Source organism: Delphinapterus leucas, chromosome 12 (assembly GCF_059928025.1).
Source record: "Delphinapterus leucas isolate spDelLeu-1000000601 "Yukka" chromosome 12, BTC_Dleu_Yukka2, whole genome shotgun sequence".
Taxonomy (NCBI): domain Eukaryota; kingdom Metazoa; phylum Chordata; class Mammalia; order Artiodactyla; family Monodontidae; genus Delphinapterus; species Delphinapterus leucas.
In genome coordinates, this window is record NC_143140.1 from 27996639 (window position 1) to 28016387 (window position 19749).

The 19749-nt window shown below is 40.9% G+C and overlaps 1 protein-coding gene across 1 annotated transcript in view; it reads right to left on the reverse strand.

Annotated features, from left to right (window-relative positions):
* The window catches only part of RARS2 (arginyl-tRNA synthetase 2, mitochondrial), a 121414-nt gene that overhangs the window by 79382 nt on the left and 22283 nt on the right, over window positions 1–19749 (reverse strand).

Consider the following 19749-nt stretch of genomic DNA (forward strand, 5'->3'; position numbering starts at 1 on the left):
CAAAATATAAAGCAATCAGAAATATCATCACCTTGTATCGATTTAGAACTTTATCTTGCATCACCTTACAAAACTCTTCCGCTTCCCTTACCTAGTTGTAGCTTTATGATATCTCTGTGGGAGAGGCAGAGCAACCACCTTATTTGATAGATGTGAAAAATTATGTCCGGCAAGTTCAACGTCTCCCCTAAAAAATCCTCCTGCAACTAATAAGCAGACTCAGTAAAAAGCTCAAGTCTCTTGACTGCTTCTATCAGTACAAATCTTCTTCCACTATTCCACAAGCTTCCTTCATTCAAGTCCCTTCACTGACCTTCAAATGACCAAAGCACAATTTTTAAAAAATGTTGTAATCTGAGTTTCAACATGAGAGGAAGAATATTCTTCTTAACACTGAGTAGTTCCTTAGGGAGGCAGACAGTGCTGTTCTTTTCATTGGGCTGGTGATAAAACAATGCAAAAACAAAGAAACCAAGAAAGAAACACAAAGCAACCAATTAGTGAAAACAATCGTTTGCTTCAGAAGAGCAGTTATCCCTAGGAAAGGATGGTAGGGAGTGGAATCAAAGAAGTATATACAGGTGGCTTCAATGGTATCTATAATGTTTGATTTCTGAAAACAAAAATTTGGAAAAAAATTAAGACCTGACATATTCGAAAGTGAGCATGAGTGTTCATTACATTATTCGCTATAAATTTTCTGCAGTTTGAAATCTTCTAGGTGTAAAAATAATTTTAATTAATATACAAACATCCACATAATTACCAACACTGAACATCCTCTGATGTTTAATAATGAACTAGAGAATGAGACTTCATGGGCAGGATAAGTGGGTTGAACCATTATCTGTCTAGCCCATCTGTAATGCAAAATAGAGGAGCACAAATCACTTCCTTCTTACCACTCTTGAAATTCAGGCACATGTCTAAAAAATTCTGTGTGGCTTCTGATCACATTAAAGAAACTAGTCAATAATGACCATTAAGAATTTTCCTGAGCCTTGAGAAGTGACCAGGGCGGCAGAATTGAAGACCCTGAGCTTCCTTCCTTCCACATGCACACCAAAATTGCAGCGATTTACAGAGCAACTATCCATGAAATCCACCTGAAGACTAGGATCTCCTACCACTAAGGAAGGAACCACAATGAAACTAGTAAGGGGCAGAGATGTGGGAGAGTCAAGACCCACAAATGGGAGGATAATTACAATTACAGAGGTTTTCTCCAAGGAGCAAAGCCCCACACTGGGCTCTCCAGCCTGGGGGTCTACACCGGGAAGATGAGCCTGCAGCATTTTGGTTTTGAAAGCCAGTGGGGCTTACTTTCAGGAGAGCCAGAGGACTGTGGGAAATATAAACTCCACTCTTAAAGGGTGCACACAAAATTTCACAAGCTCTAAGACCAGGGCAAAAGCATAACTCGAAAGCAGCATGCGTCAGACCCACCTGCAGATCTTGGAGAGCCTTCCAAAGAGCAGGAGGAAAATGGAGCTCACCCTGGGGACAGAGATGCTGACAGCAGCCAATTTAGGGAGCTCACCCTGTCAGGACACTGGTGCTGGTACGTGCCATTTTGAAACCCTCCCTCTAGCTTATTAGTGCTGGGACCCAGCTTCATGCACCAGCCAGTCCTCACCACCTCTGGGATACCCCAGGCCAGGGACCTGGCCCCACCTACCAGTGGGCTGACACTAGCCCAGGGACCCCCAAGCTGCCAGAGGTGGTCATAGGACCCTCTTTACCCAGTGGGGTGGACACCAGCCCTGCAACTCCCTAGGCCCTGCAGCAAGAGACACAGCTTCGCCCACTAGTGGGTCAGCATTACACTCTGGACCCACTGGGACACATCCCCACCCAATAGAACGCTGACATCACCTCCAGGATAGCTTGGGCACCTCAGCCAGCCATGTCAGGATATGACCACACTCACCAGTGGGCCATCACCAGCCCTGTCAAGAATCGACCCTGCCCACCAGGAGGCCACCACCAGCCCCGGGACCACCCAACACCAATGGCCCTATCCGTCAGCAAGCTAACACTAGCTCTGGGACTCTGAGCCCTGCAGCCAGCCACCCCAGGACTTAGCTCCCCACCAGAGGGCCAGCATTAGCCCCAGGACCCCTGCAGCTCTGTAGCCAGTCGCCTTCTGACCCAGCCCTGCCCCACCTGCTGGCCTGCACCAGGCCCTGGACTCCCCTGGCAACACAGCCAGCCACACCAGGACCCAGCCCTCCTGACCAACCTGTCAGCACCAATAATTGTACGCATCAGGCCATAGAGCCAGCTGGGCAGGGACATAGCCCCACCAGCTGCCCTGGGACTTGGCCCTGCCTACCAGTGAGCAGGCACTAGCCCTGGAACCTACTGGGCCTTGGCCCAGCCCTAGTGGGCTGACACCAACACTGGGACCACTAGGGCCTTGCAGCTACAGATGCCAGGACCTGGCTCTGCCCACCAATGGGTCAGCACTAGCCCTAGGACCCACTGGGGCTCTATAGCCAGTTGCCTGGTGACCAGGCCCCAGCCATCTATTGGCTGGCACCAGGACCTGGACTCCCCTTGGCCATGAGCTCCACTGCACCAGGGTCTGGCCCCACCTACCAGTGACTGGCAGCCTTCACACAAGGCAGGGCCTGGCAACCCACTGTCCTACCCACAAAAGAGCCAGGCCTACTTGCATGCCCACAGTAGTCAGCCTGCCACAATAGAGAGACCCAAAAAGCCCACATAGGGGACACCTCTAAAGCATATGACTCTAGTGACCAGAGGGGAGCGTGCTGCTAGGACCCATATGAAGTTTTCTACATAGGATCACTTGTCTAGAATAGGAAATGTAACCAACCTACCAAATATATAGAAATAAAAACAGAATTAGACAAAATGAGGTCTCAGAGAAGTACATTCCAAATGAAGGAACAAGATAAAACCCCAGAAGAAGAACTGGGTGAAGTGGAGATAAGCAATCTACCCAATAAAGAGTTTAAGGTAATGATCACAAAGATGCTTGGGAAAATGGATGAACAGAGGGAGAAGTTTTAAACAAATAGAAGATATAAAGTAGAATCAAACAGAGCTAAAGCATACAACAACTGAAATAAAAATACACTACAAGAAATTAATAGTAGGCTAGATGATACAGAGGATGGATCAGTGAATTGGAAGAGCAGTGGAAATTACTACTCTGTGGGCTGAAAAGAAGGGAGTGGATGATATATTTACAGCAACAAAAGGGAAAAAAAAAACCCCTACAACCAAGAATACTGTATCTAACAATGCTTTCATTTAGATTTGAAGGAGAGATCAAAAGTTTTACAGACAAGCAAAAGCTAAGAGTTCAGCACCATGAAACCAGCTTTAAAAGAAATGTTAATGGGATGGAAGAATATTGTTAAAATGACCATACTACCCAAGGCAATCTACAGATTCAATGCAATCCTTATCAAAATATCAATGGCATTTTCCATAGAAAAAGAATAATTCCAAAACTTGTATGGAAACACAAAAGACCCAGAATAGCCAAAATAATCTTAAGAACAACAAGCTGAAGTATAACACTCCCTGATTTCAAACTATGCTACAAATCTACAGTAATCAAAACAGTATAGTACTGGCACAAAAACAGACATATAGGGACTCCCCTGGTGGCGCAGTGGTTAAGAATCCGCCTGCCAATGCAGGGGACACAGGTTCGAGCCCTGGTCCGGGAAGATCCACATGCTACACAGCAACTAAGCCCGTGCACCACAACTACTGAGCCTGTGCTCTAGAGCCCGCGAGCCACAACTACTGAAGCCCATGTGCCTAGAGCCCATGCTCCGCAACAAGAGAAGCCACCGCAATGAGAAGCCCTGGCACTGCAACGAAGAGTAGCCCCCGCTCACCGCAACCAGAGAAAGCCCGCGCGCAGCAACGAAGACCCAACACAGCCAGAAATAAATAAATAAAAAACAAACAAAAAAACAGACATATAGATCAATGGAACAGAACAGAGAGCCCAGAAATAAACCAACATTTATATGGGCAACTCATCTACAACAAAGGAGGAAGAATATACAACCGAGAAAAGACAGCCTCTTCAATAAATGGTGCTGGGAAACTGGACATTTACATGCAAAAGAATCAAAATGGACTACTCTCTCACACCATGCACAAAAAAGAAATTCAAAATGGATTAAACACTTAAATGTAAGACCTGAAACAATAAAACTTGTAGAGGAAAACATAGGCAGCACATTTTTTTTTTTTTTGCAGTACGCGGGCCGCTCACTGTTGGGGCCTCTCCCGCTGCAGAGCACAGCCTCCGGACACGCAGGCTCAGCGGCCATGGCTCACGGGCCCAGCCGCTCCGCGGCATGTGGGATCCTCCCGGACCGGGGCACAAACCTGTGTCCCCTGCATCGGCAGGCGGACTCTCAACCACTGCGCCACCAGGGAAGCCCAGGCAGTACATTCTTTGACACTGGTCTTAATAATATTTTTTTTTGCATATGTCTCCTCAGGCAAGGGAAGCAAAGCAAAAATAAACCAATGGGACCTAATCAATCTAAAAAGCTATTGCACAGCAAAGGAAACTATCACCAAAATGCAAATCACCTACTGAATGGGAGAAGATATTTGCAAACAATATATCCAACAAGGGGTCAATATCCAAAATATACAAAGAACTCATACAACTCAATATCAAATAAACAAAAAACCCAATTAAAAAACGGACAGGGTTCCAGGATTGACATTTTTCCAAAGAAGACATACAGATGGCCAACAGGCACATGAGAAGTTGCTCAACATCACTAACCCTCAGGCAAATGCAGATCAAAATCACAATGAGGTATCATTCCTACCTGTCAGAATTGCTATTATCAAAAAGACAACAAATAATAAGTGTTGGGAGGGATGTGGAGAAAACGGAACCCTCATGCACTGTTGTTGGGAATGTAAATTGGTGCTGCTACTATGTAAAATAGTATGGAGATTCCTCAAAAAATTAAAACTAAGCTACCATACAGTCTATGAACTCCAAGTCTGGGTATTTATCCAAAGAAAATGAAAACACTAATTTGAAAAGATACGTATACCCCTATGTTCACTGCAGCATTATTTACTATAGCCAAGATATGGAAGGAACTTCAGTGCCCATCAATACATGAGCAAATAAAGAAGATGTGGTATGTGTGTGTGTGCACACACACACACACACACCACACTGGAATATTATTCAGCCATAAAAAGAATGCAGTCTTGCCATTTGCAGCAACATGGATGGACCTAGATGGTATTCTACTAAGTGAAATAAGTCAGACAGAGAAAGACAAATACTATATGATTTCACTTAATTGCAGACTCTAAAAAACAAAACAGATGAACAAACATAACCAAACAGAATCATAGATACAGAGAACAAACAGGTGGTTGCCAGAGGGTAAGGGTGTAGGGGGAAGAGAGAATGAGGAAGATTAAAAGGTACAAACTTTCAGTTACAAAATAAATGAGTCACAGGTATGAAATGTGCAGTGTGGGGAATACAGTCAATAATTATGCAACGCCCTTGCATGGTGACCAATGACAACTAGACTTAACGTGATCATTTTGAAATGTACAGAAATCACTATGTTGTAGAATATGAACAGTGCTGTAGGTCAATTATACTTCAGAAACAAACAAGCAGACTCCTAGAAAACAGACTCCTAGAAAAAGAGATCAGATTTGTGGCTACCACAGGTGGGGGTTAGGGGGAGGGGGAATTAGATGAAGGTAGTCAAAAGGTACAAACTTCCAGTTATAAGATAAATAAGTACTAGGGATATAATGTACAACATGACAAAGGTAATTAACACTTGTATGTTAAGAAAGTAAATCCTGAGAGTTTTTATCACAAGGAAAAAATTTTTTTTCTCTATTTCTTTAATGTTGTCTATAGGAGATGATGGATGTTCACTAAACTTACTGTGGTCATCATTCCATGACAATATGTATGCCAAATCACGATGCTGCACACCTTAAACTCATACAGTGCTGTATGTCAATTATATCTCAATAAAACTGGCGGCGGGGGGGGGGGGAAGGATTCTCCTGCGCCTTAATCCATTATCCAGCAGCCTAGTGTGGATTACACTTATCAACCCGAACTCATCTACCGACATTTGAGGTGTAACCGAAGACCCAAATTCAACTATTAATCAGTGTCTGTGTGCTCTTGGGCTTGTTGCTTAATTTCTTTTGTAGCACAGTAAAATGGTGATGATAATGGAACCTACTTAAGTTCTGGTAAAATAATCCTAGTTCTGATGTTAAATAAAAATGTTAATACAGTACCAAGCCATGGGGAATTATTCTGTCTGTAGTTCTTCACTTATGGATTGGTTGGCAAACCATTCTGTTTCTTTTCTAAGACTATTCTCTAATGATTACATAACAATTCAATTTTCTAAAGATTAACTTTAATTGTGGAAACTCATATAAGGTTTGAATATATTTATTCTTACCAAAGAACTCTGATAATTTAGTCAAGTATTTGTGGGAAACTGAAGACATTAGTCTAACAAAATGGGAATAACAGAAAGATTAAAAAAATAAAAACCATGTAATGTTAAAATAAGAGCTATAACACCAATATTAATTGAAAATAAAGATTTGAATGTACCAAAGACTAAATAATGATTTGACATATAGCTAAGATGCTTTCTTTTTTTTAAATTGAAGTACAGTTGATTTACAATGTTGTGTTAATTTCTGCTGTACAGCAAAGTGATTTAGTTACACATACATACATATATACATATATTCTTTCTGATATTCTTTTCCACTATGGTTTATCTCAGGATATTGAATATACTTCCCTGGGTGGGATACTTTATAAAAGGTTTAATATGACCATAAACCTACAGAATGGCTCTCAAACATCCAGGAAAACCCAAACAGGTCACACGATTTTCTATAGATGGTTTAAAAAGTTAATGGGGGGGGACGGCTTGAAGATGGCGGAAGAGTAAGACGCGGAGATCGCCTTCCTCCCCACAGATACACCAGAAATACATCTACACGTGGAACAACTCCTACAGAACACCTACTGAAGGCTGGCATTAGATCTCAGACCTCCCAAAAGGCAAGAAACTCCCCACGTACCTGGGTAGGGCAAAAGAAAAAAAGAAAAAACAGAGACAAAAGAATAAGGACGGCACCTGCACCAGTGGGAGGGAGCTGTGAAGGAGGAAAAGTTTCCACACACTAGGAAGCCCCTTCGCGGGCGGAGACTGCGCGAGGCGGAGGGGGGAGCTTCGGAACCGCGGAGGAGTGCACAGCGACGGGTGCGGAGGGCAAACCGGGGAGATTCCCGCACAGAGGATCGGTGCCGACCGGCACTCACCAGCCCGAGAGGCTTGTCTGCCCACCCGCCAGGGCGGGCGGGGCTGCCAGCTGAGGCTCGGGTCTCGGTTTTGGACGGAGCACAGGGAGAGGACTGGGGTTGGTGGCTTGAACATAGCCTGAAGGGATTAGTGCACCACGGCTAGCCGGGAGAGAGTCCGGGGAAAAGTCTGCACCTGCCGAAGAGGAAAGAGACTTTTTCTTCCCTCTTTGTTTCCTGGTGCGCGAGGAGAGGGGTTTAAGAGCGCTGCTTAAAGGAACTCCAGAGACGGGCGCGAGCCGCGGCTAAAAGCGCGAACCCCAGAGACGGGCGCGAGCCGCGGCTAAAAGCGCGGACCCCAGAGACGGGCGGGAGACACTAAGGCTGCTGTTGCTGCCACCAAGGGGCCTGTGTGCAACCACAGGTCACTCTCCACACCCCTCTTCCGCAGAGCCTGTGCAGCCCGCCACTGCCAGGTTCCCGGGATCCAGGGACAACTTCCCCGGGAGAACGCACGGCGGGCCTCAGGCTGGAGCAACGGCACGCAGGCCTCTGCCGCAACGTCACGCCGCCTCTGACGCCGCAGGCCCGCCCTGCACGCAGTGCCCCTCCCTCCCCCCACCCCCGGCCTGAGTGAGCCGGAGCCCCCGAATCAGCGGCTCCTTTAACCCCGTCCTGTCTGAGCAAAAAACAGATGCCCTCCAGCGACCTACGCGCAGAGGCAGGGCCAAATCCAAATCTGAGCTCCTGTGAGCTGTGAGAACAAAGAAGAGAAAGGGAAATCTCTCCCAGCAGCCTCAGGAGCAGCGGATTAAAGCTCCACAATCAACTTGATATACCCTGCATCTGTGGAATACCTGAATAGACAAGGAATGATCCCAAACTGAAGAGGTGGACTTTAGGAGTGAGATCTATGATTTTTTTCCCTTTTCCTCTTTTTGTGAATGTGTACTCGTATGCTTCTGTGTGAGATCTTGTCTGTATAATCTTGCTTCCATCATTTGTCCTAGGGCTCTATCCGTCCATGGTTTTTTTTAAAAACTTTTCTTAATAATTAATTTTAATTGTAATAACTTTATTATACTTTACCTTCGTTCTTTCTTTCTTTCTTTCCTTCCTTCCTTCCTTTAGACAACGAATCACCCCAAATTGAGGAGGTGGTCTCTGAGAGCAAGATTTATGATTTTTCCCCCTTTACCACTTTTTGTGAGGGTGTATGTGTATGGTCCTGTGTAAGATTTTCTCTGTATAGCTTTGCTTCCAACATTTGTCCTAAGGTTCTATCCGTCCCTTTTTCTTTTCTAAATATTTTTTAATGCAATAACTATATTATACTTTATTTTTACTGTATCTTCTTTCTTTCTGTCTTTTTTCCTTCTTTCCCTCCTTCCTTCCTCCCTCCCTCTTTTCTTTTCTTTTCTTCTTTGCTTCTTCCTTCCTTCCTTCCTTTCCTCCTTTCTTTCCTCATACTTCTACTAATTCTCTCTACTTTTTCTCCCTTTTATTCTGAGCCGTGTGGATGAAAGGCTCTTGGTGCTCCAGCCAGGAGTCAGGGCTCTGCCTCTGAGGTAGGAGAGCCAACTTCAGGTCACTGGTCAACAAACCTCCCAGCTCCACATAATATTAAACGGCGGAAATCTCCCAGAGACCTCCATCTTAACACGAGCACCCAGCTTCACTCAACGACCAGCAAGCCACAGTGCTGGACAACCTATGCCAAACAACTAGCAAAACAGGAACACAACCCCACCCATTAGCAGAGAGGCGGCCTAAAATCATAATAAGGCCACAGACACCCCAAAACACACCACCAGACGTGAACCTGCCCACTAGAGAGACAAGATCCAGCCTCATCCACCACAACACAGGCACTAGTCCCCTCCACCAGGAAGCCTACACAACCCACTGAAACAACCTTAGCCACTAGAGACAGACATCAAAAACAACGGGAACTACGAACCTGCAGCCTGCAAAAAGGAGACCCCAAACACAGTAAGATAAGCAAAATGAGAAGACAGAAAAACACACAGCAGATGAAGGAGCAAGATAAAAATGCACGAGACCTAACAAATGAAGAGGAAATAAGCAGTCTACCTGAAAAAGAATTCAGAATAATGATAGTAAGCATGATCCGAAATCTTGGAAATAGAATGGACAAAATGCAAGAAACAGTTAACAAGGACCTAGAAGAAATAAAGATGAAACAAGCAACGATGAACAACGCAATAAATGAAATTAAAAATACTCTAGAAGGGATCAATAGCAGAATAACTGAGGCAGAAGAACGGATAAGTGACCTGGAAGATAAAGTAGTGGAAATAACTACTGCAGAGCAGAATAAAGAAAAAAGAATGAAAAGAACTGAGGACAGTCTCAGAGACCTCTGGGACAACATTAAACGCACCAACATTCGAATTATAGGGGTTCCAGAAGAAGAAGAGAAAAAGAAAGGGACTGAGAAAATATTTGAACAGATTATAGTTGAAAACTTCCCTAATATGGGAAAGAAAATAATCAAGTCCAGGAAGCACAAAGAGTCCCATACAGGATAAATCCAAGGAGAAATACGCCAAGACACATATTAATCAAACTGTCAAAAATTAAATACAAAGAAAGCATATTAAAAGCAGCAAGGGAAAAACAACAAGTAACACACAAGGGAATCCCCATAAGGTTAACAGCTGATCTCTCAGCAGAAACCTTACAAGCCAGAAGGGAGTGGCAGGACATATTAAAAGTGATGAAGGAGAAAAACCTGCAACCAAGACTACTCTACCCAGCAAGGATCTCATTCAGATTTGATGGAGAAATTAAAACCTTTGCAGACAAGCAAAAGCTGAGAGTTCAGCACCACCAAACCAGCTTTACAACAAATGCTAAAGGAACTTCTCTAGACAAGAAACACAAGAGAAGGAAAAGACCTATAATAACGAACCCAAAACAATTTAGAAAATGGGAATAGGAACATACATATCGATAATTACCTTAAATGTAAATGGACTAAATGCTCCCACCAAAAGACACAGATTGCCTGAATGGATACAAAAACAAGACCCATATATTTGCTGTCTACAAGAGACCCACTTCAGACCTAGAGACACATACAGACTGAAAGTAAGGGGATGGAAAAAGATATTCCATGCAAATGGAAACCAAAAGAAAGCTGGAGTAGCAATTCTCATATCAGACAAAATAGACTTTAAAATAAGGACTATTAAAAGAGACAAAGAAGGACACTACATAATGATCAAGGGATCGATCCAAGAAGAAGATATAACAATTGTAAATATTTATGCACCCAACATAGGAGCACCTCAATACATAAGGCAAATACTAACAGCCATAAAAGGGGAAATCTACAGTAACACATTCATAGTAGGGGACTTTAACACCCCACTTTCACCCATGGACAGATCATCCAAAATGAAAATAAATAAGGAAACACAAGCTTTAAATGATACATTAAACAAGATGGACTTAATTGATATCTATAGGACACTCCATCCAAAAACAACAGAATACACATTTTTCTCAAGTGCTCATGGAACATTCTCCAGGATAGATCATATCTTGGGTCACAAATCAAGCTTTGGTAAATTAAAGAAAATTGAAATTGTATCAAGTATCTTTTCTGACCACAACGCCATGAGACTAGATATCAATTACAGGAAAAGATCTGTAAAAAATACAAACACATGGAGGCTAAACAATACACTACTTAATAATGAAGTGATCACTGAAGAAATCAAACAGGAAATTAAAAAATACCTAGAAACAAATGACAGTGGAGACACAACGACCCAAAACCTATGGGATGCAGCAAAAGCAGTTCTAAGGGGGAAGTTTATAGCAATACAAGCCCACCTTAAGAAGCAGGAAACATCTCGAATAAACAACCTAACCTTGCACCTAAAGCAATTAGAGAAAGAAGAACAAAAAAACCCCAAAGCTAGCAGAAGGAAAGAAATCATAAAAATCAGATCAGAAATAAATGAAAAAGAAATGAAGGAAATGATAGCAAAGATCAATAAAACTAAAAGCTGGTTCTTTGAGAAGATAAACAAAATAGATAAACCACTAGCCAGACTCATCAAGAAAAAAAGGGAGAAGACTCAAATCAATAGAATTAGAAATGAAAAAGGAGAAGTAACAACTGACACTGCAGAAATAAAAAAAATCATGAGATTACTACAAGCAACTCTATGCCAATAAAATGGACAATCTGGAAGAAATGGACAAATTCTTAGAAATGCACAACCTGCCAAGACTGAATCAGGAAGAAATAGAAAATATGAACAGACCAAACACAAGCACTGAAATTGAAACTGTGATTAAAAATCTTCCAACAAACAAAAGCCCAGGACCAGATGGCTTCACAGGTGAATTCTATCAAACGTTTAGAGAAGAGCTAACACCTGTCTTTCTCAAACTCTTCCAAAATATAGCAGAGGGAGGAACACTCCCAAATTCCTTCTACGAGGCCACCATCACCTTGATACCAAAACCAGACAAGGATGTCACAAAGAAAGAAAACTACAGGCCAATATCACTGATGAACATAGATGCAAAAATCCTCAACAAAATACTAGCAAACAGAATCCAACAGCACATTAAAAGGATCATACACCATGATCAAGTGGGGTTTATCCCAGGAATGCAAGGATTCTTCAATATACGCAAATCTATCAATGTGATAAACCATATTAACAAATTGAAAGTTAAAAACCGTATGATAATCTCAGTAGATGCAGAAAAAGCTGTTGGCAAAATTCAACACCCATTTATGATAAAAACCCTGCAGAAAGTAGGCATAGAGGGAACTTTCCTCAACATAATAAAGGCCATATATGACAAGCCCACAGCAAACATCATCCTCAATGGTGAAAAACTGAAAGCATTTCCACTAAGATCAGGAACAAGACAAGGTTGCCCACTCTCACCACTCTTATTCAACATAGTTTTGGAAGTTTTAGCCACAGCAATCAGAGAAGAAAAAGAAATAAAAGGAATCCAAATCGGAAAAGAAGAAGTAAAGCTGTCACTGTTTGCAGATGACACAATACTATACATAGAGAATCCTAAAGATGCTACCAGAAAACTGCTAGAGCTAATCAATGAATTTGGTAAAGTAGCAGGTTACAAAATTAATGCACAGAAATCTCTGGCATTCCTATATACTAATGATGAAAAATCTGAAAGTGAAATCAAGAAAACACTCCCATTTACCACTGCAACAAAAAGAACAAAATATCTAGGAATAAACCTACCTAAGGAGACAAAAGACCTGTATGCAGAAAATTATAAGACACTGATGAAAGAAATTAAAGATGATACAAATAGATGGAGAGATATACCACATTCTTGGATGGGAAGAATCAACATTGTGAAAATGACTCTACTACCCAAAGCAATCTACAAATTCAATGCAATCCCTATCAAACTACCACTGGCATTTTTCACAGAACTAGAACAAAAAATTTCGCAATTTGTATGGAAACACAAAAGACCCCGAATAGCCAAAGCAATCTTGAGAACGAAAAAAGGAGCTGGAGGAATCAGGCTCCCTGACTTCAGACTATACTACTAATCAAGACAGTATGGTACTGGCACAAAAACAGAAAGATAGATCAATGGAACAGGATAGAAAGCCCAGAGATAAACCCACGCACATATGGACACCTTATCTTTGATAAAGGTGGCAGGAATGTACAGTGGAGAAAGGACAGCCTCTTCAATAAATGGTGCTGGGAAAACTGGACAGGTACATGTAAAAGTATGAGATTATATCACTCCGTAACACCATACACAAAAATAAGCTCAAAATGGATTAAAGACGTAAATGTAAGGCCAGAAACTATCAAACTCTTAGAGGAAAACACAGGCAGAACACTCTATGACATGAATCACAGCAAGATCCTTTCTGACCCACCTCCTAGAGTAATGGAAATAAAAACAAAAATAAACAAATGGGACCTAATGAAACTTCAAAGCTTTTGCACAGCAAAGGAAACCATAAACAAGACCAAAAGACAACCCTCAGAATGGGAGAAAATATTTGCAAATGAAGCAACTGACAAAGGATTAATCTCCAAAATTTACAAGCAGCTCAATAACAAAAAAACAAACAACCCAATCCAAAAATGGGCAGAAGACCTAAACAGACATTTCTCCAAAGAAGATATACAGAATGCCAACAAACACATGAAAGAATGCTCAACATCATTAATCATTAGAGAAATGCAAATCAAAACTACAATGAGATATCATCTCACACCAGTCAGAATGGCCATCATCAAAAAATCTAGAAACAATAAATGCTGGAGAGTGTGTGGAGAAAAGGGAACACTCTTGCACTGCTGGTGGGAATGTGAATTGGTTCAGCCACTATGGAGAACAGTATGGAGGTTCCTTAAAAAACTACAAATAGAATTACCATATGACCCAGCAATCCCACTACTGGGCATATACACTGAGAAAACCAAAATTCAAAAAGAGTCATGTACCAAAATGTTCATTGCAGCTCTATTTACAATAGCCCGGAGATGGAAACAACCTAAGTGTCCATCATCGGATGAATGGATAAAGAAGATGTGGCACATATATACAATGGAATATTACTCAGCCTTAAAAAGAAACGAAATCGAGCTATTTGTAATGAGATGGATAGACCTAGAGTCTGTCATACAGAGTGAAGTAAGTCAGAAAGAAAAAGACAAATACCGTATGCTAACACATATATATGGAATTTAAGAAAAAAAAAATGTCATGAAGAACCTAGGGGTAAGACAGGAATAAAGACGCAGACCTACTGGAGAACGGACTTGAGGATATGGGGAGGGGGAAGGGTGAGCTTTGACAGGGCGAGAGAGAGTCATGGACATATACACACTAACAAACGTAGTAAGGTAGATAGCTAGTGGGAAGCAGCCGCATGGCACAGGGATATTAGCTCGGTGCTTTGTGACAGCCTGGAGGGGTGGAATAGGGAGAGTGGGAGGGAGGGAGACGCAAGAGGGAAGACATATGGGAACATATGTATATGTATAACTGATTCACTTTGTTATAAAGCAGAAACTAACACACCATTGTAAAGCAATTATACCCCAATAAAGATGTTAAAAAAAAAAAGTTAATAGTACAAAGTATCCAAAATTTTATTTGAGACATAAATAATAAACTAATTCAATTAAAAAATTCTCAATAAAATCAAATATTTTCAAGTAGTTCAGTGGTATAAGGACAAATTTTAAAAATCCTCCTTTTAGGCCAATAATGATTAACACCAATTTATTAAACTAAGAATATTTAAAAAAAAAATTCTGTGCTGGGCTATTTGCTAGTATGAAAGGACCCATAGAGAAGTAAATGCTTCAGGGAGGTGAGGGTAATCAACCAGACTTGATCCCAGTTTTCCCTTTTGGGAGATTTTAATTATACACCCACAAAACACTTCTGCTTTGTCTATTTCGTGAAGTAATTTTTTTAAAATTGAAGTACTGTATAGTTGATTTAGAATATTGTGTTAGTTGCAGGTGTGCAGCAAAGTGATTCAGTTACACACACACAGACACACATGTGTGTATATATATATATATTCTTTTTCAGATTCTTTTCCACTATAGGTTATTACAAGACATTGAATATAGTTCCCTGTGCTATACAGTAAGTCCTTGTTGTTATCTATTTTACATATGGTAGCATGTATCTGTTGATCCCAAACTCCTAATTTATCCCTCCCTCCCCTGCTTCCCCTTTGGTAATCATAAGCTTGTTTTCTGTGTCTGTGAGTTTGTCTGTTTTGTAAATAAGTTCATTTGTATCATTTTTTTAGATTCCACATATAAATGATATCATTTGATATTTGCCTTTCTCTGACTTACTTCACTTACTATGGTAATCTCTAGGTCCATCCATGTTGCTGCAAATGGCAATATTTCATTCTTTTTTATGGCCAAGTAATATTCTATTACGCATGCATGTGCGTGCACACACACACACACACACACACACCATCTTCTTTATCCATTCCTCTGCTGATGGACACTTAGGTTGCCTCCATGTCTTGGCTATTGCAAACAGTGCTGCTATGAACATTGGGGGGCATGTATCTTTTCGAATTAGAGTTTTTGTCTTTTCCGGATATATGCCCAGGAGTGGAATTGAGTTTTTTGTGTTTTTTTTTTTTTAAAAAACAAATCTCCATACTGTTTTCCATAGTGGCTTTACCAATTTACATTCCTACCAACAGTGTAGGAGGGTTCCCTTTTCTCCACATCCTGGAGAGGCAATTCTTGAATTTGAACTATGTAAAAAGTCAGAACTGAAACAATCTAAATGTCCATCAACAGGGCAGCGTTAAGAGTAAGCCATTGTTAAAAAGTGGTATTTTCAAAGAAATGATGCCAAGAGAAAGGGTTCAAAATCATACATACAGTTGTTTTATAGCTATGACTTTAAGGCTGAAAGACATATTCAAAGAGAAAAGAGAAAAGATATACCAAATTGCTAACATCAGTTGTCTTACTGTATGTAGTAAGAGTATTGGGGATTTTTTCTTCTTACTCTGTATTTTCCTGAATTTCCTTAAAGTTATGTTTTGCTTTCATGACAGAAAAACTAATTTAAAAAAATCCCTTTAAAATGACATAACTTCTAGACTATGAAAAGCAGCTGTCAAAATAGTCCACTGTGAAGAAGGAGAGTGGGTACGGGTGCAGACAACACAAAACTGGCCACGTGCTAATGATCGTGAGTGATGGGCACATAGGGGCTCACTAAACTATTCCCTCTACTTTCATATCGTTTATAATTAAAAAAATAAGTTTAAAAAGCAATAGCTACTGGGCTTCCCTGGTGGCACAGTGGTTGAGAGTCCGCCTGCTGATGCAGGGGACATGGGTTCGTGCCCCGGTCCGGGAAGATCCCACATGCCGCGGAGCGGCTAGGCCCGTGAGCCATGGCCGCTGAGCCTGCGCGTCTGGAGCCTGTGCTCCACAACAGGAGAGGCCACAACAGTGAGAGGCTCGCGTACCGCAAAGAAAAAAGAAAAAAAAACGCAATAGCTACTTCCCTATTGCTTCTGAGAAGTTGCTGTGGTTTCAGTCTGAAATCCATACATCTGAGTAGTACTGGCTGGCAACAAAGTTACTAATTCTGTCTACTACAAGCAGTATTAAACAGGAATTTCACCACTGTTGAAAATACAGCTGGGACTTCCCTGGCAGTCCAGTGGCTAAGACTCTGCACGTCCATTGCAGGGGGTGTGGGTTCAATTCCTGGTCAGGGAACTAAGATTCTGCTGTCGGGGGCAAAAAACAAACAAAAAATTTCAGCTGACCCTTAAACAACTGGGGGGAGTTAGCGGCACTGACCATCCGAGCAGTTGAAAATTCCAGTGTAATTTTAGTCAGCCTTCCAAATCCACGGTTCTGTATCCACGGTTCAACCAACCATGGATCATGTAGTACCATAGTTCAGGCTAGGTGAAAAAATCCACGTATAACTGGACCCATGCAGTTTACACCCATGTTGTTCAAGGGAAAACTGTATAACTGAATTAGGAGACATGAGCAAATGGATTCATATCACATTAAATAAACCAAATTAACAAAAATAAAATTTCTTAATTCTCCTGGCATGTTATAGCATTTTAGAATCAAGTTAGAAATATAGAACAGTTAGCCTTTTGACTTCCCTGGTGGTGCAGTTGGTTAAGAATCCACCTGCCAATGCAGGGGACATGGGTTCGATCCCTGGCCAGGGAAGATCCCACGTGCCATGGAGCAACTAAGCCCTGGCACCACAACTACTGAGCCTGGGCTCTAGAGCCCGTGAGCCACGACTACTGAAGCTCACATGCCTAAAGCCTGTGCTCTGCAACAAGAGAAGCCACTGCAATGAGAAGTCTGCACACAGCAACGAAGAGTAGCCCCCGCTCACCGCAAGTAGAGAAAGCCTGCATGCAGCAATGAACACCCAACACAGCCAAAAAAAACCCCAAAAAACAAGAACAGTTAGGCTTTGTTTTAGTACCCTAAAGAATAACTGGGTTTATGAAGGCAAAGCTAGGGTTTTCCTTTGTTGTAAACAAATTTAATATGCAGAATTTTAGACTGGTAGCCTAGAAAAATTGAGGTCCTCCCCAATATTTATTTTCTATAAACCAAAGTCCTGGTATTTCAGATTGTTAAAGTAGAGCTACCCAAAGGAACTGCAAGCAGGTAAAGAAAATCTTATTCAAAAGAGGGGCCAAGACAGCAGGCACATGGAAAGATGCTCAGCATCACTAATTATTAGGAAAACGAAAATCAAACCAATAATGAGATATCCCCTCACATCAGAATAGGTACTGTCAAAAAGGTGAGAAATAAGCGTTGGCAAGGATGTGGAGAAAAGGGAACCCTCATACACTGTTGGTGGGAATGTAAATTGGTGCAGCCACTATGGAGATTCCGCAAAAAGTTAATAGAACCACCATATGATAAAGCTATCCTACTTCTGGGTATTTATCAAAAGAATATGAAAGCACTAATTTGAAAAGATATAAGCACCCCTATGTTTACTGCAGCATTATTTACAATAGCCAACACATGGAAACAACCTAAGTGTCCATAAATGAATAGATAAAGATGTGGTACATATATACAATGGAATACTACTTAGCCATAAAAAAGAAATAATGTCATTTGCAGCAACATGGACGGACCTAGAGATTATCATACTAAGTGAAAGTAAGTCAGACAGAGAAAGACAGCTATTGTATGATAGTGCTTATATGTGGAATCTAAAAAAAAGGGTACAAATGAACTTATCTACAAAACAGAAATGGAGTTACAGATGTAGAGAACAAACTTATGGTTACCGGGGGTAAGGTGGGGGAGGGATAAGATTGGAATTGACATATACACACTACTATATATAAAATAGGTAACTAATAAGGACCTACTGTATAGCACAGGGAACTCTATGCAATACTCTGTAATGGCCTATATGGGAAAAGAATCTAAAAAAGAGGGGATATATGTTTATGTATAACAGATTTACTTTGCTGTACATCTGAAACTAACACAACACTGTAAATCAACTGTACTCCAATAAAAAATTTTTAAAATGGAGATGTGGTATATATATAAACAATGGAATACTACTCAGCCATAGAAAAAGATGAGATCTTGCCATCTGGGACAATGTGGATGGACCTCGAGGGTATTACACTAAATGAAATAAGTCAGACAAAGAAAGACAAATACTGTATGGTTTCACTCATATGTGGAGTATAAGAAATAAAAACAAAGTAAGTGAACAAACCAAACATGCAGCTACAGAGAGAGAGTGGTGGTCACCAGAGGGGAAGGGGTGGTGGGGCAGGGGGGAGGGTGAAATGGGTGAAGGGGATCAACTGTATGATGACACATGGAAACTGAAGTTTTGGCGATGAGCACGCTATACTGTTTAGAGAATGCTGTGCACATGAAATTTATATAATATTATAAGCCAATGTTACTTCAATTAAGAAAAAAGACAAAAAGATGGGCCAATATGGTTCAGCTTATTAAAGGTCTTTGAAACATAAAATAAAAACTGAGACATTCCCATTATTATGCAAAATGTCCTTTACAGATTTTATGAAATAGGTAACTGGTTTGCAACATTACATCAATTTACATATAATTATATGGCCCATCTTTTGGTCAGTGGTTGCCTCTGTTCTTGGAACTCAGTATAGATGAAGTTGTAGCAGGCCATTTTAAAGATGCTCTCTTTTACAAGGCCATACATAGCCTTTCTCTTCTCCACTCATCTCTTTGTCCTATTCTGGGAAAAAGAACATTCATTCTACTCAATCTTAAAATCCTGACAAAGTTAAGGGGACAAAATATAAGGACATAATGGTATCATTATATCATAATGGAACAATGATAATTTAAGCTTAGGGCTTAAATGCCTACTATGTAGCTAATTTCTTGTCATTATTAATTAACTGAGAGGGTATTTTATCCAAGTTTTGAAGTTTTCTAGCCAACTCGTAAACAGGTATCAATAAGAATGACCAAACAAAAGAGATATCTCTCTGAATCCAAGAAGCAACTATAGGTTGTATGTAGTCCTAACCAGTAATTCTCTTATCACTGGGGGGGCCTCGAATGGAAACAAGCAAAAAAACCAAAACCTGCAAAAAAATATCTAGCAGGTAAATATGGCACAATAGTATTCAAGTATTAGATAGGTGTAAAATCTCTAAGATCCCTTTAAAAACTGATTTTCTAACTACAATCTAACTACAACCTTAGTTCTTTTATTTGCTGTTACAGAATTAAATTCGAACCTCATTCCAAATTTTTCTTAAAGACTGCCATAATTATAGTTATTAGAATAAACATCAAAACATGAGAATACTAATATAATCT